The sequence below is a fragment of the Empidonax traillii genome, unplaced genomic scaffold (assembly GCF_003031625.1).
Source record: "Empidonax traillii isolate 1590-97213 ecotype Southwest subspecies unplaced genomic scaffold, ASM303162v1 scaffold241:size891819, whole genome shotgun sequence".
In the NCBI taxonomy this organism is placed as follows: domain Eukaryota; kingdom Metazoa; phylum Chordata; class Aves; order Passeriformes; family Tyrannidae; genus Empidonax; species Empidonax traillii.
Window position 1 is genome coordinate 617,689 of NW_020955434.1, and position 18,133 is coordinate 635,821.

Below are 18,133 nucleotides of genomic sequence, written 5' to 3' on the forward strand. Positions count from 1 at the left end.
AAAAGGCCAAGAAGTCTTTTGTTAGAAGCTCTCTATGTAGGTAAAGGAGTCTTTGCATAAAATCATGTCCATATAAATGCATTAGTTGACTTTGACTCCCATATCATTCAGCAGACACAAAGACTACTGCAATTGTACAGCTGCCCATATCTATTCTTCTGATTTATGTACATTTATACCTCAAACATGAGGATTTATCTGAAGCTTAAGTTAGTTAGCCACCAGTTTATTAAGTTTTTCATCCAGCTAAAGAAAAGGAATAGCACCACATAACTCAGGTGACCAGGCAGAAAAACCCCAAAAGACAGTGTTTGATTTACAGCAACAGCTGCAGTTTTTTAGACAAACGATTCCCAGCACAATTACAAATAATGAAGGCACAAATACCACAATTTGTGAAGCATTTTAAAGAAGGAGGGGGAGGGGTGGTGGGGGAGAAGACAAAAGGAGTCTAAATTCATTAAAAAATTGTACAGCCAGCCTTAGATTTAAAATGTAAGCATGCATGTTGTCACCAAAGCAACAGAATTTCCTCTTCTTACACTTTTCATAGGACTCAGCACCCAAGTTTTGCTTGCCATATATTAACATACTCCATGCAGGCTTCCTCTGGAAGATTTTTGCTAATTATGTTGCCAGTGCATTTGAGATAATCCCAAAGTTACATTTCTCTGAGATGTCTAAAAAAAAAAAATAAATACAACACCATTACTTCATCTATTTACAGTGAAACCCAAAGGAAATATTTCAAATTTATCATTTGTTGAAGAAAAACTGAAATTAAAAAAGCACAGTATGCTTTTGGAAGTAAATTTTCAGCTTTTTTTTTTTTTTTTCCCCCTAAGGATTCATCAAAGACATATCAAGGGGCTTTGAGAGGAGTTATAGGACTTTTTGGTTTTATACTATTCAAAGTCAATTTTCTCTGTGTTCGCGATTGATTTAATATAGCCCTTAGTTTTTTTGATGTACAATTTTAATTCTCTAGAGAAAGCATGGCCATTTAAATAATCTAAATAGCACTAATATGTTTCCTTAGTCTTAATTGGCTTTTTATCGTTCATAAGAATTCAAATAAAATGTGCAAAATGTGTAAAATTATTTTGTCCGTCTTTATGGCACTAGATGCTATCTGTAACTCAGATGACAAAGACTGCTACACTGACTCCAAAGAGCAGGCTTGGCCATGGTCAGACATTTCAGTTCAAGAAACCATACAATAAGCCCCAGGAAAGAAAGTTTCCTAAGGATCTCCAGGTCAGTTTGGCTGAGGGCTCAGATGTCCTTCTCAGTTCTGTGCTTCATTTGTTCACAGCTAACACTGTAAACAGCTTCACTGTCTGCACCCAAGTCCTTTGGAAATCCTGCTGAAGTTTCAGAATGAGTCACATTGCCTGGCACCTCCACTCACTGCTGCCAGTGCACCATGAGTTAAAAAAAGGCAGGTGTTGAACTGAACCATCTCTCCATCTCACTGACAGTCCCCTTGGCTTTGAGCGAACAAAAGGGGGATCTCCGAATAGGAGCTGAAGATTTCACTTCAAAAGGTGTTACAGATGTGATACAGAGGTACTATCTGATATCATTTCAGGTGAAAGTACTCTGAAATTACAGTGAAGTCATTACGATTTCAGTGCATGTGTCCTTTTTCCCCTAGCAGAAGAATCAAGATACTTCAAGCTCTTTAAGAAAAGAGACAGCAAAAGGTGAATGACAAAAGCTTGAGCAAAGGGTCAGTGGTGGGTCCCTGGGAATGATTACCTCTTTGAAATCCAGGCAGCAGGGGATGCAAGGTGGCAAAGGCTGTGCAATCACTTTTGCTGAGCCTCTAATCACCAATGGGTCTGATCACTGGAGGACATGGGGGGAGGAACCAGGAGAGGTCACTGAGCAGAAAAATACAACGTGACTTACAGTGCTTTACACAGAAGGCCAAAAAAAATCCCCCAAAAATGCAACCTATAGAAGTGTTGGTAAATGAGACAAGCAAAACAAAGAATTAATAAAACACCCAGGGGTAGGGTAAAGAAATAAAAACAGTAATAAATAAGGTCTAAACACTTTTACCAGGTCTGTGGGAGCTCACTCACTTTTGAGAATGGTTTCTCAGAGAATCTGTTTTCCCTGATGCCACAGAGGTAGGTAGGAAGAGATAGGTCAGAGGTCACCAGTTGACCCTGAAAAAGAAGAAAATGTCACAGAAAATGTCAGTTACAAAATATGGAAATGTCCTTTCAAAGAAGTGAGGAGGGCAAGTGGGAGACATCTCACTAAATCATGCGATGTATGATCAGCCAGGGGCAGGCATGCTTTCACTCAGGTGAGGAAGAATAGAAAGCCTACCTGAGCTTCAGCAACCTCAGTGCAATTTTCAGCCCTCTTCACACCTTAGCTCCACACTTTCACTGATTTGAAGGACCACACAGTTCTATTCACTGGCAGTGTTAAAGGCATGCTTTGCACCCTGCCTACCTTGCTACCTGCACAATGCCATGCAGCAAAACATCTGTACCTGGCAGATGTGGGGGTGCACACCAATGAGGAGCATCATTAGTTCCACTGGAGCACTTTGTGTTCCTGTTTCCAGGAAGAGGTTTCATAGAAGGTGGATGCACTTGTACAATGCCATTGCATGATGAAGACAGAGAAATGATGGTGGAGACCTCCAGGGACACAACCACATCCCTACCACAGAGTTCAGGATGTCTCCTCACCAGAAGGACCAGGGCTCATGACGAAGAGAGGTTACAAGTCCCTTCTTGCCCCAGGTCAAGCTACAGCCCCTCAAACTTTTGGTTTTCCATGAAGAATAGGCAGAAAATGGTAATTTAAAACATGCATAAGAAGAACGGTTTTTCCAGTAGATTGGTACACCTCCAGTAAGGGGGGATTTGGGAAAGCCACATATGCACATGTACCTGAGAACATAAACTCCAGGCTTGGAGAGACTGAGAATTACATTTCCAGAATCAAAGTGGAAAAATGCAAAAATGCAACTTCATTTCATGATGGTTACAGATTTTGCTCTACATATCTGCATAAACCTGGATAACTGCAAGAAATTATTTGCATTGTTAAAGGCTTTATTTATCATGACCTGTTGAAGTTCAGAAAGAAAGCCCCATACAACAGGACAGATATTTATCTCTGGATTGCTCTTACCTTACCAAGTTTCAGCAAATGCAGTGATCTGTAAAGGTACCTAGTGGTTAATTAGATGTTTAACAACAAAGTATTTAGGCAGTACTGTTGGTTTTTTCCCATTTACAAGTCACACATTTGTTTCACAGTGTTTTCACTACTTGTATGACCGCTAAAGTGATATATTCAGGATAATGAGGTTTCTAGTGGTTTTGAAATGTTATTTAAATGCTGATTTCAGAAGCACTGTTCATAACCTCTGTTAGGTCTGCCGAGAAAGCACAATTTCCAAGAGGTTTATATCAGCATAAATCTGTGGAGCTTTGTTGAAGCATTGCATTCAGAGCAAAAATTTGCCACTCATCTGACTAGATAGCCACAAACCACTGACCTAGCTAAAAGGTGACCCACAGCACAATAAACTGACAGGCACAAAAAAGTACCTCAGTAAACCCTAAATCCCTTTAAGGTTCTATTACTCCCATTTACCATCACTGTTCTTGGAGTTTGGAGGAAATTTTCCACACCCAGTTTAGTTTCAACCCAACTCAAAAGTACTTCTCCAAATGGAGATTGCTATTCAGTAAGCCTGTTCCTGCATGGCAGCAAAGGGGAATGGATAAATCTTTGCTTCTGATTTTCTAAAAAGCCAAGTTGTGGAGCCAAGTATTTGACTGGGCTGCTGGGGGACATAATGTAAGTTGTATCATCTTTCTCTGCTTCAGATTCTCACCCAATTGGAAATAGATAGATAAAACACTTTGAAATTCTCTAGCCAAAGTCCTTGAAATGGGTGGGTCTTACTTTTTTAAGAAATGAAGACCTGTGCATATGCAGTGCTGCCAGAGCAAGGAGCAATGCAACAGGTCATACCCTGGCTCTGACACTGATTTCCTCTGTGGCTCAGCTTTGCTTTCATTTCCTGTATCAGGTTTGGTATTCATTATCTGTTTGGTATTTAGCCCTGATGCACCTTCTACCAGAATACTGTAGCTCAGTCTTGCTGTCTGACATGTAAGAAAGACTCTGAATCACTGCATCACAGAGGGGTCGAGACTGGAAGGGAACTCTGGAACTCATCTGGTCCCTGCCCCACTCAAGCTGGGCCACCTACAGCCAGTTCTGCAGGACCACATTCAGACAGGTTCTGAATATGCCCAAGGAAGGAGACTCCACCACCTCTCTGGGCAGCCTGTGCCAGTGCTCGGTTACCTTCACAGGAAAAATGTGTTTTCTAATGTTCAGAGAGAGCCACCTGTGTTTCTGATTGTGCCCATTGCCATCTCATCACTGGGCACCATTAAGAGCCTGGTTCTCTCCTCTTTGCACCCTCCCTTCAAGTATTTCTAAAAATTGATAAGTTCTCTCCCAAACCTTTTCTTTGCAGAGTTGAACAGGTCCAGCTCTTTCAACCTCTCCTCATACTAAAGGTGGTCCAGCAGCTTATTCATTTTTGTGGCACTTGCTCCAGTAGCTCCACCTCTCCCTTGTGCTGGGGAGCCCAGAACTGGATGAACATCTATGAATAGCTAAGAAAAAAAGTGGTAGAGACTTAGTTAAGGAAGAAGCTTGATTGCAATTTTTAGGGACTAATACAGGGAACACAGTGTAATTTAAGTACTTGTCATAAGACAAGAGTGCAACAAGGCCAAATGACCCAATTTGAAAGGGGACAGAAGAGAAATTAAGTGCAGCGCGATTAGTTGTTTAACAATGGCAGCAATTAGCTGCTGGAAAATTTACCAAGTGTTCTGGTTGATTCTCTATATCTGGCGATTAAATCAAGATCAGATTTTTTGGGTCCTTTGAAGTCTTGTTCCAGTTCATATAAAAATTCCTCTGGCCTGTATGATGCAGTAAGTCAGACAAAAATGATCACAACAGTCCCTTCTGGCTCTATCATCTATTCTTTTATATGAGATGACATTTGCTGTTCTGATGATTAGGCAATTAACATCATAAAATACCAGAAAATTCCTAAAATTCAGCAGTGCTGAATGCCTTGAGTCAGTCTTTGCCTCAATCTCAGAACAAAACTCTGAACACAAAACATCACTGTACTTGTGTCTAAAACAAGCCAGAAACCAGAAAAAGAATAATTTGGGAGTTTACATGACAGTTTGATGTACCCAGCCTATCTCAGCTTTGTGCTAATCAGCAGCATCGCCTGTATACCAAACAGAGACAGATAATATCTCCATGCTGCTGATCATGATCAAGTGTGGCAGACAGATTTGATTATAAAAAACTGAAGCATCTCTAAAGCAAAAGTGTTAAGGGGTTCTTTATACTAGCAAAACTGCTCAGAGTGAAACGGCCTGCATTTACCCTGGAGAGGGCTCCTTTAAAAACAGTCTTTGAATATAGCTAGGAGCTAGAATACATTGACTAGCAGAGGTCAGGTTGCTACAGCAATTATGTGGATTCTAGAGCCAGTCTACCAGATGTACCAAGCAAAAGCAACTTTTCTGAAATAGCCTTGATAATAGGTTTCTGAGGGAGACAGCCTCTTGAAAGCAAAGTGTTCTGATGCCATTTACTGAGGTGTACCACAAAAAGATGGGAAGGCATTAGAAAAGAAAACATAACATATGTTAATCATCTGCAATTCAATCACTTTTCTGTATAGCTGGGAAATGAATAATTTTGTGTAATGCTGAGCACAAGACTGTGACTCTTTATAGATAGTCCTTGAACTGAAACAATAAAGAAAGCAGCATGGTGTTTGTCATTCTACTGCAGCCCTCATGAGAATCAAAATAAGCTTTAGGAGAGATTGTCTAATTTTCAGACTTGGCTGCTTCAAAGAGAGCAAGGAACCTGAAGAATTTCCCTATGGATTAGTCATCCATAGTAAATTCTTGTTATTTCTCAGACCAGAGCTAATGTCTAACCCAGGTCCAGAACCACAGCACTATGGGAAGGTTTGGATGGCACATAACTGTGGATGGAGACATGCTCATCAAGAATACACCGCCTCCTAAGTAGACACCAAAATAAGCAGTTCCAGAGAGGACATGGATTTATTTTACAGACACTGAGTAAAACTTTCCCAAAGCCACAGGCAATCCCATATATAAAGCTTGTGTCTTTCCCACGATAGGATGATAGAAGGAGGGGCCGGGGGGGAGGGCAAAACATCTACTCCTGTTTGCAAACCGTCCCTGTTGACACTCGCAGCCCATACCAATATGCTCCACTGGCTTCTCGTGAACTGTGGCTGCTGGAGGACTCACAAGCTACAAAAGAGGATACCATACAAATCCATGAACAGATTTTTAGCTCTTTTATTTGGTACATAACAACACTCACTGGGGGTGGAGGCACTGGTATAAAGAACTGCTGCCAAGGACAGCTCTCCCAACCCTAGCCAAGGCTGGAGCAACATCCCTTTGGAGTCAGGCATCATTTTAGCTCATTTGCCACAGCTGAATAATTTCAAAAAATATGTAAAAAGGTGAGAAATTTAAATTTAAACTGTGTTTGTTTATGAGCTGAGCAAATACCAATATTATTTACTGTGTCCCCAAATCCCTGCTAATCAGCACCCAGACAGCTGTATCTAAGTCCTTTCTCTTCACACACACTATCAACTCCTCTCTCTTGCTCTTGGCATCACTTGCTATGCCTCCTCCATTACACCTGCTGGAAGTTTTTGAAAAGGAAAGTTTGAAAAAGACAGAAATTAAAAAAAAAAAGTTTCACTAATATACCTTCCTCAATAGAGCAATGAGAGAAGCTTATACAGACATATCCTAAAAATGTTAATAGAAACGGTTCTTAGTTTGGCAGAAATTCCTTTTTAGAGTCTGCATATAAATGCAGGAGTTCTGAAACCAGCCCAGTGTGTGTACGCACACGTGCATATCAGCTCCAAAAAATCAGCTGTGCCTCCCTGCCATCCCAAAGCAGAGCTGGCCCTTGATGCACAGCCATCACACATCATCCCCCAAGCAGGGAGCCAGCATGGCACAGGAGAGTCCAGATTTGTCCTGGCAAAGGGGAGAAATGCTCCAAAAGAGAGAAGGATACAGCAGGAACGAACAGGCAAAGCATGGCACAGAGGCAGGAGGACATCAGCTGGTGGGGAGCTGCTGGGTGGCAGTTCAGCACAGTGTAAGCTGGGGCTCATGCAGCTCACAAGCACAGCATGAGCCCATGGTGTCTGTCTGGCACAAGAAAGGTGTACAGTGTACAAGGGTATATAAGCACAGTGACATAATTTTTTTCTTCTTCAGTTTCTGCCAGACTCCTCTATGCACTTCTGGAAAGCACTGGCCTGAAGGCAAATAGAGACCAACTGGGCACAACACAGGAGAGCACCACAAGTGGCCTTGAAAACACATCCTCCAACTGCAGGTCACTAGCTTTCTTCCCTGAGAAAGAAAACACTTGGGGATAGAGGATGGAGAGGTGACAGCAGCCTTGAGTTCATGAAGGCAGCAAAGAAAGCAGCAGTCAGTTCTCTGTGTCTGCAGGAGATCAGACAAGGGGAATCAGATTTAAATCATGCAAGAAAAATAGCTAGATAAGCAACTGGAAAACTCTGACAGGGAGTCTTTAAGATAAACACCCCTGAATTGAAGGTCAGGTTGTGTGGGACTTTTAGTAATCTGATCTAGTGAAAGGTGTCCTGACCATGGTAGAGGGATGGAACCAGATGATCTTTAACATCCCTTTAAACACAAACTGTTCTATGTTTCTATGAAGAACATCCCACCCTAAGGCTAGCTACAGTATATTTCAGCAAATACAACATTCAGAAAGCACAGACATTGTAAAATACACATACAAAGACATAACAATTACCAATAAGTATATGACAGTTACGTCAAGCATCAACTGATGTCCAAAAAAGGCACTTGGCTCAAGTCTCAACTGCAGTGTTATTTTTGTGAAGATAAGAGGTCAAATTCACATTAAGATGAACTTCGTTCATTTTCAGGAGGAACTGAATGCAAAACTCTTTCCACTTAAAATCTCACATCCTTTCCCCCTCTGATTTTCCTTTTCCTCTCTACTAGGCTTAGTCTATGAATGCTGAAAGTGTAGAAACAGTACCTAAAATAACCTGAGGTAAACACACTCCTACTAGATACAGGTAAAAGAGAGTGCCCAGTACTTTTGCAGAAGGCCTGTGACACATTGGGGAATAGTCGTGTCAAACCAAGACCCTCTCTCGATTTCTGCAGGGAGTGTTGGCTCACATCCAGTTCAGAGTAGCTAAAATCATTTCTCTCTGTTGTTGTTTAAAAGCCTAAATGCAATGAAATACTAGTCTGAGTCCATTTCCCAGTGGGCAAAAGTGTCATAAAGCCACCATCAGAGATGGATCTAATTGCCAGTCCTGGTAGGGAAAAGAGGATATGAATGGTGAGACACAATACTCTTCCTCCTGTGGCGCTTGTTACAAAACTCTGCAGAAGTTGCTCCAACTCTTGGAGCACTGAGTTTCAATTTTTTGCCATGCACATCCAAACCCCAAATGCACTTGTGTGGTTAACCAGACACCTCAATGACATGTTCTGCCTCCTTCTCCCTCCTGGCTTTTGCTGCTAGTGAAGAGTTGCCAAGGTATGAAAATTCACACCCTAGATCTATATTCTTGACTGATCATATTCGACCTCAAATGTTTAACCACATGCCAGACTCGTGGCCATTTTGGCCTCGAAACTGCCATGGATGCATTTCAATATATTTATCCTTTTCACTATATACAGAGCATATGACTCAATTAAGCACAGAGTCACAGGGTCAAACATCATCAATTCTGCAGCTGAAGCCTTACCTCCCCACAGCTTGCTCCAAAGACACTTACTATTACAGTGTAACAAACACAGAATCAAACCCTAAGCCCTGGAAGAGTGACTTGAAATCATGACCATAAAATCAGATGATTCAGGCTAACCAGGCTCACTCAAGACCTTTGTGTGAATTTTTGTCACACATAACACCGAGGACCTCATGGCAAGCTAATCCGAAAGGCACAGGTAAGTATTGCTGTACATAGTCCTGTAGTCAAGTTGCCAGTCTAGCAAACCTGCTTTAGGTTAAGTGCAACACTAGACTTCCCCTGGGAAAATGGGCAAGTCCAATTGATTGCAAGGAGGTAAGCATCTCACTGTTCTCCCTTCCCTTCCAGGCTTCACTTTGCCTGGAAATTTAATTACCTGGAAATTTAATTACCACTTTGCCTGGAAATTTAAATTACCCCACTCCAGGCACTTCAGAGGGCAAATCTGTTTAAGAAAGATACTAGACTGATGAGAGAGGATGATTAGGTACCACCAGCAGCTAGAAAAGTATTATCTTATTTCCAGTGGTTATCTACAGTTCTCCACGAATGTATGCTGCCCCGCCTATCTGTGCTAAAACAGGTAGTGTACATTTCCCTTCAAGAGCTCTCAGGAAGAAATAGCTTATTTTACAGCATCTCTCGTTGGGTGGTTTCTGGAGCCTTCCCAGTAGCTGTAACAAAAAAATCACAACAGGCACATTTTCATCACTAATTGTTCTCCTAAGGCATTCAGAATTATTCTTCTGCTGATCTGCACAATTGAGTTTATTTCCTCTGCCCCCTTTCCTCTTCACATTCTTTCCCTTTTCTCTGTACTTATTTATATTTTCTCACCTCTTTTTTTTTTTTCCTCCTTTTCACCTTCTGCTCTGTGATTAGTGGCGGTCTGCAGGTAAAATAAGTCAAAGTAGCAAATTTTGTGTTTCAACCTGAGCACAAGAAGATTGGTCACTCTCATCTCCTCTGAAAATGAGTTTTAAAATTTTGCTCTCACTGCCAAAATTGCCCTTCATATGAAAAGAAGCATAAAAAGGAACAGTAGCCAGAATTGGCCAAAGAGCAAGAAATAGAGGGTCACTGACAACACCACCCAGAGCTGGAAGAGGACAAGAAACATGGTACAGACAAAATTTAGGCTCTGCAGTACTCTTTGGCCAAATAAAAACCCCAGACTTTATACTGTCAAACTTACGCCTTACACCTCCTTTCAAAGCAAAAAAAGAGATAACTTGCACTCACAAGACCATTCCTGGCAAGAGAAAGGGTGGGAAACTTATCCAAGAATATATCTTGGGAGGTTTGCCCACAGAGGGCCTGGGTAGCCACTTTATACACCCTTGTTGTTCAAGGAAATGCCAAACCTCCCATCCGAGAGGGGAAACAGCAGCAGGTCTCTTTTTTTGCAAACAGCAGTCCAAGAGCAGGAAGACACCTGGACAGGGAAAAGACTAGGCAAATAGTTCCTGAACAACCCATTAATAGAAATACATTCTCAAATCCTGCTGAGATCGTTTCAAGTAAAGACATTTTTAGTAAGAATTATTTATACAGATAATTAATAAACTACAAAAAAGTCAAATACAGGCTTTCTGTCATGTCATTTCTGTTACTAAACTATATAATAACATCATACACTTCACCCTACATTAAGTTCTTCACAAAAAGGGGGAAATAATATAGGCTGCCATCAGAGTCCTCTCTGATTCCTCCTCATTTTTTGTAGTATGTTATAAGGAATTAATGTCCTTTTTTCGTCATGTAGAGAGATTCTCATTTTTCTTTTCTAATTCCTTGTTATTACTGTGGACAGGACAGGTTTGCATGACAGCAATAACTGGTGATGTGTAATGAAGCAGCTGGTTCCAAAAATTTGATTTCTCTGTTTACATCTCTGGCTTTAAAGTCCCATAGCAATTGAAAAAAAAAAAATAACAAAAATTCCAAACTAAATTACCATATTGAAAACTTCCACAGAATCATATTTATGCAGAAAGGTTTTTCTTACAGCATTTTGCATAGTTCCTTCCCAGTTGCTAATATTTTAATAAAATACCTTTATTATTATGGAGTGCACTGAGAATCAGACCTGGAACTTCTATATCTGCAGCTTAGCTGGGGGCAGGAAATACTCCACTAAGAACCTTTGCAGCTCAGGTCTTTTTACTATTTCTTTCCCTTTCAAAGTGTTTTGATTAATTTCAAGTCTTGCACCTGCTTTGATCACCCATTTTACTGATTATATTTTCTTTACCCCTGCTAGAGAGGAATCTGGAGCTTTACACTCCTCACTGACAACTCTTCCATCAAGAATGCTTTAAGAGATGAGCACTTTCCTCGGCAGCAAAAAAGCAAACCATGATGTGTTTCACACAGAAATCAGCCTCTAAAAAAAAATAAATAAATAAAAGAACTCACCTCATATTTTATCCAGCATCTTCTGAGTCTCATCAGAGCAAATTAAAAATGAAATTTGCTTCTTGAGAGGATAGATCAGACACCCTAAAGAACAGCTGCAATTTGTGTTTCTGAGAAATGAAAATTGAAAAGCAGACTAAAGTGGATATTGGGTGATTTATTAACCTCCTTTCTCCATTCTTTCTGAATGTCAGTACATTCAGCAGATTATCGATAGGACCGTCTTTACCACATGATTTTCAAAATGAAATCAAACAGACAGTTCCCTGTCCCTCTTCCTTCCCACCTCACACAGAGCACAGGGATGTTCAAAGCACCTTGGCGCTCCTGTTTGCACAGCAGGAGGCATGGAGCCTGCAAACATACCCTGCAAATCTCCTAGCCCTGAAGTGCAATGGGCACTAACTGCTGTAGGTATTAGTCCTGTTTGTGCCACACACTTGAGAGCCTTCGTGAGCTTGTCCAAACACATGAGGCTCATTCGTGAGCAAAAATATTAAATGTTCCTCCTTGACATTTTGTTGTTTTAGTAATCTAACCCCACGGAAACTATATCAAGATCTATAAAGCCATTCAGCTCTTAATTGTAGCATATATGAATCACCATGTCAGTTAACATGAGGTGCATAAATTGCTGGCAGTGTGGATTTATGCCACGAGGATGTAATTCACCAATATCAGCTCTTATATTGGATTAGAAATGTGGGATTTGAGACGAACAGACTTACAAAGCCGGTTGAAATTTGAGTTGTGACCTTAACAAAAAAGTCAGAGGCTGAGGCTCACAATCTGTCTGTGTGCTTAAGTAAGAGTTTCACGTTCACTCTGCTCAGATTAATTGCTTCTTTAACCTGCAGACGCTGACACACATGCGCAGCTGTGCACACTAATAGGAGGACAGCAGCCGAGGCTCTATCAAGTTTCATTAAATCCTGCATGCTTAATTGTCTTCATTGCTGGAAACCATCATTTTATTTAATGGTTTAAATACAACAGAAATGCCTTAATCTCATTTAACTATTAAAGACATTTACAAGCAAACAGAAATTATTTTAAGAGAAACACATATTACACAGCTGCACGGACTTTGTTGCCTGGTGCAGGTAGAAGATTTTTTTTCTACTCATTCCCTGTGTCTGTAGCCAAAGCAGGGTCAGAGCCTGCGATAAAAAGTTTTTTGATTCATTCTGCTTAGCCTGGTGACACTGGCACGCCAGGTCAATTGCACTGTAGCTGCCTATAATTGCAGATATTAATGTAGCTTTGAAAGGGATTCAAAAATTACTTTAAATGTCCACGCTGGCTAGAAACTCATTTTGTCCTCATATAAACATGCCAGATCATCCAAAAAATAATTAGGTACTAGGGTTAAAATACACAGATAACACTTGAGCTCTTTTACAGCTTATACCCATGCCATACTTCTCTCTCCTTGGCTCATTATCTTGTTTGTCCCCTCTTGTTTGACAGGGGAGCCCACTGAATATCAGAGCACTGCATCTGCATGCTGATGCTGCCAGACTTCCTGTTAAAAAACCCAGCCTGCAGAAGCACACTAGAACTGGCAGTGTTAGGGGTAAACAACAATCCTCCACTGAAGCTTTGAAAGCAAGACATTAGGTCTTGAAACTTGGCAGATTTGGATACCGTCCCTTCATAATAATCCCTATGTGTGGGTAGATTTTGCCTGTCAGAGACCTGTTGAGTGTTAAAATACAGGTGGCGGCATCTTTCCTTGTGCACTCCTTCACTCTGTCTTTGCTCTGATACTGCCCTCAGTGATCCCGTGGGTCCCATCCTTTTGCCTAAGTCTCCTTTCAAGATCCTCCCTTTATGGATAAAATAGGTAAAACCAACACAGACAATGCTGGCAGCAGGTGCTGAGGGGCCTGGGCTAAACTCCAGCTTCCCAAGGACACCCTGCAGGATTACAGCATCTCTTTAATCTGACTGCACGTCTCTGCAGGCAGTTGGCCTCATTGCTGGAGCACTAGCGCAGCTCACCCAAGGAGAGGGAATGGATGGGCAGGTTAGAATTGGGCTTCTTCCCCCACTCTGTCTCTGCTGGCCAACGGCCACACACATATAAAGAGCATAAACTTACACCTGCTAAAATCCCTCTTCAAGACAAGAGAACTTCTAGTTCAGCCCAGAAATTTCAATTGTCAGGTTGAAAATGTGTGTTTTTCCAGAGAAACCAGGTAAGTCACTCAGCAAATGCTCTGTAGAAAGTCCCTGAGGCATCACCGTGGCCCATGTCAGCCCTCTGTTGCCTCTTCCCAGTGCCAGCCTTTCTCTGCAGGAAGACTTGAGAATGGAGCTGTTCTATTTCTCCCTACTGTTAGTCAAACTTTGAAGCATCCAACCGACACCAGTCTATCAGCCTTACAGTTATTTAAAGACAGCCTGTCAGTTTATTATTAATAGCTGCAATTACATTATAGCAGTTAAAAGAGACAAGTGAGATTGGGAACATACTGCAGCCGGGGTTAGAGATCTGCTCAGGCCTACTTTGTGCTAGAAGAGGCTTTCAAGTGTGATTATATGGGCAAAGCCTTCTTGCTGAGACCCATGATACATCTTCCCATGGTACATGGCGTAGATATGAGCTCGCTCTGCCAGCTGCCCATCTATAAGCTGAGCGGCAGCAGAGCCAAACTTAGCAAATACACCCATCCCCTCAGCAATATCTATTGCCTCAGGTTTAGTGAGACACTATCATCTATCCCTGTCACTTCTGGTCATCTCAGAGCTTGAGACAGAGCATGGTGACATTCATTTTTGGCACATCATTCAGGCAATACCAGTCCCTCATTTCCACAGGAAAAACACCACTTCCCAAAGAGAATGTAGATAACCAGCAAAAAGCCATGTTTTAGTTTTGCCCGTATAGCTGCATCTAAACTAGGAGTTTACATCAGCATGAAAGCATTAATAAAATAGCTCATCTAACCAACATAATTTTACTGTCAGCAACTCCAAATATAGGTCTGAGCCACTGGGAGAGAATCATCTTCCTAAGCAGGCACTAAAGAGTTTGTGCTTTAAATTCTTTCTGGTAGAAGGGAAACTGAGGCAGAAAGCAATTGAAATACTCCCCCAAGGTCATGCAATACATTTATGCAAAACATGACCCTACCTGCATTTTAGTCCATGGCACAGATGCCATGGAGGTAGCAATTTAATAAGCTACGAGCCCCATCTGTTCATTATTGTCTCAACTGGAGATTGTCATCCCCAAAGCTGAGCCACAGTAATTGATTATATGAATGCTCCTGCTTTGACCCAATGCAAAGGCAGTCAATTTAATTTAAATCCTTGTTGGAGAAGATTTCAATTTGCTGGCTGACTTTATTCTGAGGCACACAAGGAGCACTCACAGAAGTTTCGCTGCCCATTCCTGCAACATCTGACAGAGAGCATCTGTCCATCTTTTACCTCTCTGGCAATTTTTAAATCAAAATAAATAAAATGCAAAATGAGAAAAAGAAAAGGAGACTTTTCTTGTGGTACTATCCAGAGCTCTGAGCTTAACAGAATTTCACCTAGCAGAATTTGCCAAAACTAATAGGATTCTTTAGTCTTAAGGTCTCCCTGTTCTGAAGTTTCTCTAGTTTGCTTTCCAGAATTATGTATTTTCACTTTCTCTCCATATTTAATTCTCGTAAAGAAAAGAGAACATAGTTCATATTTTTGTTCAAACTACCAGCACTGGGCAGCAGTGGTAGGGCCACAGAAGCTACAGGGGTGGAAAAAAGCTTTAAAAAACTCTCCCTACATGCTGCATCCACTCTTCTCGACATTTTGAGTCATCAAAACTTCACTAGTGATATGAGAGGCTGCTAAATTTTTCTCTCTTACCCTTTTCTTTCATTTTTATGAGTTAGATTTTGATTACATTGTGCCTGACGAAGACCAGCCGCCTCCACAAGTAACTGTATTATCTTCAGAGGCGGCCTCAAGTAAAAGCATAATGTATGTAAAGAAGTCATAACATTTAGGGCCTGTTTTTTTATAAACTGCATGTGAAACCAATTCACATGCACCCTTCAAATGTTAACATACATGTGCACTTGCAAGTCTTCCCTGTGGACTTTGCTTCCAGTAAAAAAACCTACATTCATCGAACAATACACTTACCCTTCCCCTCTTCTGTCCTTAAAAACAAGATCACTTTTTGAACATATAAAAATCCACTAAAGAAAGAGTATTTTTTTCATTAAAAGACAGCATTAATTTTCAGGTCTTTGTCCTAGCAGTTACAGCCCTGACTTGTTTTCATTGGGGATGTTTTTCTCTTATTCTTGAGAAAAGTGAGGGAAAAAACCAACATAAATTCCATCTCACAAACCAAAAATCATGAGCATAAACACTTTAGATGTTTTGCTCAACTGTAGTGACATTACCCCATGTGCAACAGTAAATAAAGTAAGCAGATGTTCACAGACAGCTGAACAAAGTGGTTTGAAGATACCCAAATTACTGCAAACAGCCCATTTCTCTTTCTTTTTCACCTTCTACCCCATCACTTGACCGTAATGGCACTTTTGCTGTTCATCACTCTCTCTCCCCATCAATTTTCATTGCCCTCCACAGCTTCTTTATCACTTTTGTTGTCAAACCTACAACTACCTTTAGTTCAGATGTTTGCCATAAATTCTGGCTATAGACATCTAACCCATGAAGAATATAAATAAATTGGCTAGTTTGAAGAAGCACTAGGTGATAATGTATTTTTTCATATCCACAGATAGAGCTAATATCTTCACATCTCTGTTGGAAAACTGACACAGCACTAATGCCCTTACTCTGACTGTTTGTCTGTCCCCTCTGCACTATTTTAAGAAACAAGCATGTTCTGGTGCAGTAAACAAGAACCAAACCACCACACAACTTAAAGCAGTCACAAGCAAAGAAAAATTTTCAGCCGTTCCCTTTGTGCACGCTCTGCAGGATGTTTTGCTACAAACCATCATTTAAATAAAAAAAAAATTATTTTAACTCTAAATTTTTCTAAAAGGCAGTGAATGCTTGTGAACAGAACTATTACCATTTTCAAAGATTAAAAAAGATAAAAATTTTTTTCTTCCAGAAAAAGTAATACCAAAAGCATTGCCTCTTTTTTTTTTTTTTTTTTTCAATTTTGTGGTGGTCTTTTTTCTTTTTGTGGGTTTTACTGGGGGGGGAGGTGTATATTTTCATTTTTACCCTGATGTAATAGCATTGACTTTAGTGGGAGGTGAGGTTTACTCCAGTACAAACAGTAGAGAAAAATCAATCTCTTTGTGGAGACATGTCTATTCCTGAAGCCAAAATGTGTGACTGGGAGCAGGTTCCAACACAGCGTGCCCCATGAGCCTTTCACCATGGTGTTGCAGCACAGCCAAACTGGTGGCTTATTCCCAGCTCTGCTTCATCTACCCAGACTGGAAAAATACAATCTAGGTCGGCACCATGTGTAAAACAATATTCATGATGAGCAAGTCTGGCCTTATGAGAGATCCGTATTTATCTGACATAGCCAGGACATTTCATTTCTTCCAGCAGTTGAAATTCCTGATATTTTGAGGCAAAACCCATTTTATTTGAAGATACCATAGCCCTGCCATTCTCCTCAACAGCAAGACACAGTGTTATTTTCAGTTAGAAGCTGAAAGCACAGCCTCCATTAACAATAGAAGATAAATAAATCTCTAACTGCTGAAAAATCTGGAGAAACATGACCCAAGTATCACTGAAACTCCCAGAGGCCAAATAAACAGGCTTTTTTCAAAAATGTCTCGGCTACCACTTTTTTGGTAGGACAGGGAAAGACAACTCCTAAAAACGCACCAGCTGAAGGGCAGGGTAGAGTCAGACTCACATGTTCACAGAGGTCTCTTCTCCTTTTACTTCTCAGTTACCCTGACCAAAAAAAAAAAAAAGGATAAGGCAATTCCTGGCTGCCAGGGAGACTTTCCACCAGGGCAGGAGACCTGTGAGAGTGCCCACCCCATCCCCCACAACCTTCATAGCCCCTGTCCTCCAGCAAGGGTGCTCAGCCCATGCAGTTACACCCAGAGCTGCTGTCATCACCCCTGCACAGCAAGGGATGGTTGCGCTGGTGGCAGCAGGAAAGCTGCTTCCCCATAGCTGTGCAACAAAGCCCAGCTGATCTAGAGAGAGAAGCAGCCTCATGGGTGGGCTTACCAGCTCCAAGTGCTTCCACCCCCACCCGGGGGGCAACACAACCACAGTTGATCAGTGGCACAGGAGCCATTTCAGGAACTAAACTGCTTGTTTCGGACAACCAAGGTCGCCTTCACCACACCCTCTGCCTTGCTTAGGCAAACTTCTCCTGGTGTTACATTTTAGGTACCCCACAGTTTTCACATTCTCCGTGTCACAAATTAACAGCTACCACTTTTGTCTACACACAAGCCTCTGCTTTCTGCTCCATTATCAGGCACCTGCCGCTACCATTGCCTGACTTAAAGGCTGCCTGGTGCTGGCTGCATCTGTAATGCAGTCACTGGTGATGAATTGTGATGCCACAAGTGCTAGATTGCAGAATCACTAAAGGAATTGGGATGATAAAGGGAGAAGAATGTCTGTATTTACACACAAATGTCTTCATAATCAGCAGGACTGGGAACAGAAATAGAATTAGGCAGAAAAATAGAATTAGCATTACTTGGATGTTAACTGGAAGAAGCGTGATGCTTCTAAACATGGAGTACATGTGGTTTTTCCTGGAAAAGGATATTGTGTGCTGACATGCTCAAGGCAGGGTGGGCAAAG

The 18,133-nt window shown here is 41.3% G+C and overlaps 1 long non-coding RNA gene across 2 annotated transcripts; it reads right to left on the reverse strand.

Annotated features, from left to right (window-relative positions):
• Positions 1 to 583: 583 nt before the first annotated feature.
• LOC114059767 lies at positions 584 to 12,517 on the reverse strand. 2 transcript variants are annotated; one of them, XR_003571731.1, is made up of 3 exons: positions 12,426 to 12,517; positions 11,354 to 11,463; positions 584 to 680 (listed from the first exon to the last, which is right to left on the reverse strand). It is a non-coding gene; the product is annotated as an uncharacterized LOC114059767 (long non-coding RNA). The 2 variants fall into 2 exon arrangements; XR_003571732.1 differs by lacking the exon at positions 584 to 680 and adding an exon at positions 10,132 to 10,187.
• Between the last annotated feature and the right edge of the window lie 5,616 nt (positions 12,518 to 18,133).